The sequence below is a fragment of the Meleagris gallopavo genome, chromosome 2 (genome assembly GCF_000146605.3).
Source record: "Meleagris gallopavo isolate NT-WF06-2002-E0010 breed Aviagen turkey brand Nicholas breeding stock chromosome 2, Turkey_5.1, whole genome shotgun sequence".
In the NCBI taxonomy this organism is placed as follows: Eukaryota; Metazoa; Chordata; class Aves; order Galliformes; family Phasianidae; genus Meleagris; species Meleagris gallopavo.
In genome coordinates this window covers 107,882,235-107,886,096 of record NC_015012.2, presented here as the reverse complement: position 1 = coordinate 107,886,096, position 3,862 = coordinate 107,882,235, and positions in this window count along the sequence as shown.

The window sequence follows — 3,862 nt, the reverse complement described above, 5'->3', positions numbered from 1 at the left end:
TCTGGGCAGCCTGTTCCAGTACCTCACCACTCTCTCTGTAAAGAACTTGCCCCTGACATCCAACCTAAATCTTCTTTCCCTCAACTTAAAACCATTTCCCCTTGTCCCGCTGTTATCTACCCTTTCAAAATGTTGATTCCCCTCCCCTCTTTAGGCTCCCTTTAGATATTGAAAGGCTGCAATGAGGTCACCCCGCAGCCTTCTCTTCTGCAGGCTGAACAAGCCCAGCTCCCTCAGCCTGTCTTGGTAGCGGAGGTGCTCCAGCACCCTGAACATCTTCATGACTCTCCTCTGGACCCTCTCCAACAGCTCCCTGTCTTTCTTGTACTGGGGGCTCCAGACCTGGACACAATATTCCAGATGGGGCTTCACAAGAGCAGAGTAGAGGGGGACAATCACCTCCCTGTCTCTGCTGGCCACCCCTCTGCTGATGGATCCCAGGATACCATTTGCTTTCCGAGCTGCAAGGGCACATTGCTGGCTCATGTTAAGTTTTTCATCTATCAGGACCCCCAGGTCCTTCTCTGCAGGGCTGCTCTCAAGGACTGCTCCTTCCAGTCTGTATGGAATGCCTGGGATTCCCCCGGCCCATGTGCGAAACCTTGCACTTTGCTGTGTTGAACTTCATTAGGTTCACCCAGGCCCACCTTTCAAGCCCAATGAGTTCCCTCTGAATAGCATCCCTTCCTTCCACCGTGTCAACTGCACCACTCAGCTTGGTGTTGTCAGCAAACTGCTGAAGGTGCACTCGATTCCATCATCGATGTCACTGATAAAGCTTTGAGAAGCTATTTCAAAGTAAATTATTTTACCAGGTATAAAACAGCAATAACTACACAAAAAAACTCCCCAAGTCATGGAGATTTAGGGATGCATCATTCTTACATTCACTTTCTCTTGCCTTTTGAGCATGGAAAGGCTGAAGTTAGCAGAAGATGCAGTTTTCGTTTTCTTCTCATTGTGAGATGCTGAAGGAGAAGCAAGTAATTAGGTATAGTTTTGCCTCTGATCCTCCACTGACCAGAGTAGACACTTGCATAGAGTAGCAACAGAAAGGAGGAAAGACAGACTTTGCCTCACATTACAAGTGGAAAACAAGGAGACAACTGTATTTCAGCCTGGCATATGAGAGTTGCAATGTCCCTGAGGTGTCAACTTAGATGGCATAAGCTACTTAAATGCTCTTTGATCAAAACTAGCTGGAAAGTTATTGGCTATTTCACTGCTGTCACTGAAGGCCACACTGGTCTTCGTACTCACAGTGAAAGTCATTTTATCCAACCTGCTATATTCTAAGATACATAGCGGTCTAATAGCTGTCTCAAGCCATCTTGCAGAGTAAGGACCAAATTGACATCTACAAAAATTTTCCTCTGCTATTTACTTCACCCTGAATATGCCATCAGCTAAGAGTCACAGAAATATTCACTTTAAATGCTCACACCATTGACTTCATCAATGGTATTGCAAGCTGTTGAGAATGCAAGGACATGAGGCTGAGCATGGTGAATCAGTTCTCTCTTTTGTTAAAATGCTAGAATGACCCCCATGAGTTTTTGACCCAGACCAATTATTACTCTTCCGAATTACCCTGGGCTGTGATTGTCAGTTTAGCCAGGGGCTGCTCCAAGCTGGTGGTTTGGATACAGCAATTCTGTTTCACAGGGCAAAGAGTGTAATGCATGGATCTGATCAGGTCTCGCAGAATGGACTCAACCACTGCATAGCTGACAAGTGCAGACGTAGTGATAACAAATACGGTTAATTTTATGTTTTATTAGTAATCACTATCAAAGTATCTCTCCAGCAAGCTGCACTCAGGTCACACTTTCCGACATATTATATATCCAAAACTGTGGTATCTCTTAGTGGGTAAAACCAACCATGAAAACTGGGGCATTCCAAATTTGGTTCCTTCCTCTGTCTGAAGGAACTTGATGATAAATCTCAAAACATCTAGGCAGACACTCTTTTTAGAATCATAGACACACAGAATCATAGACTCAGACTCAAGAATGATAGAACTGTAGAATCATTAAGGTTGGAAAAGACCTTTAAGTTCATCTATCCCAAGCATCCACCTACCACCAATATTGACCACTATACCATATTTCCTAGTATCACATCTATATATTTCTTGAACACCTCCACCAACATCCTGGAGAGCTCATTCCAGGGCAATATCACTCTTTTGGAAAATAAGATTTTCCTAATGTCCATCTTCCCTGGTGCAACTAAAGGATATTCCCCCTCATTCTATCTTAACAGAATGGATTATTCTAAGCTAGGGAGCCCTCAGTCCCATTTTGTGATAATTAAGCATTTGTGGATAAAAGTGAAGGCATAACTGTAGTGGTGATTATATTATCTAATGACCAGATCATTCATTTGGAATAGGGAAGATCAAGGTTCCAGTCACTTCTCTGTTCAATATGTAAGCATTTTAACATTAGTTATGCACTTCCAGCTGGCTGCTAAAAGGCAGAGGTTCAAATTCCCTCAGGCTGAACAAGAAATTGAACCTAAGTCTGCTGCATAAGTGGATAAACTTGAAATGCTTCTCAGGCACTGCAGAAAAACAGGTGTGGGATGCACCAGCAAGCATTCTATGAGAACAAAGTGACGTAAGCATCTGGGATAGGGGTACAGTTAGCCAAAGATGACTGGGATTTTAGCCTTAACATTTCCTGTTGTCTCATCCCTATTCTTAGTAAGTGCTGGCCTTCATAGACTACATTCTTAAGCACTCAGATCTCTATACCAGTCATATGGGGATAGCTAAATCTGGGTTCCACATTGACTTCTGTATTTGAGTAGCTGTCTGGCTTCTTTTTTTTTAGCCAGGTAGAAGAAATTAGCAAATATTCCTTATCCCAGACTTCTGTTTATTATCACAAGTTGATTTTTGTCTCTCTCAACCATCTTGGGAGCCTGAGGTGGCTAGGTCAGGTATAACCGACAACGCTGTCAATATTTATATTCAGTCTTTGCAATCCCAGGTGCAGTGCCCAAATCAGGGCCATGGGTCCCACTAGGTTGAAAGCTGTCTGAAGATCTGATGCCCCCGTGACAGGCATTAAAATACTTAACTTTTGAAAGAGAAACCTGAAAAACTCACACAGTGTGAGTACGTAGTGTTCAACACAACTCTGACAGATTTCCCATCAATGTAATCAGAGCAAGCATTACTCCAGACATTTGCCAATAAGGTAGATGAATTTGTAGATGAAGAAAGAACACGATAAATATGATTTTCTCTCTCCTGACAGAGCAAAATCTAAAAACGGAGGACGTTGCCTGAGAGAAAAATTAGACAGACTGGGATTGAATTTACCTGCAGGAAGAAGAAAAGCAGCAAATGTCACACTCTTGACTTCCTTGGTAGAAGGTAGAGTTTATAATTTTGCGATATAGTATAACCGTAATTTAAATGTCTTGTGTTAAAACAACGTTTCATCTACTCTGTCAAATATCATAATCTGTATTCTGTACAAAGAGGAGAACTGACTTGCCCAAAGCCACAGACAGAACCAGAGGCAACATGGAAGTTTGCTCTGAGATGTCTTGGCTCCCAGCAATTTGTTTGGTCATGAAGTTTCCTCAGCATTGATCTGCGCTTTTTGTACTCGGATCTGACTTACTAATCGATGATCCAAGTGCTCATGTGAGAGAGATGAATGTCTTATACCAGCTCTGCAAGTAGGTTTGTTTATCCTTCTTGTGAATTTCCTGGAACTGATCCAAAGACGTGATATTTTTACTCCCATAAGAAGCATATTATTTAGACAACCCTTTTCCTCCCATACATAAATGAACAAAATCTTTTTTTTCTTTTTTTCTTCTTTTCTTTTTTTTTCTTTTC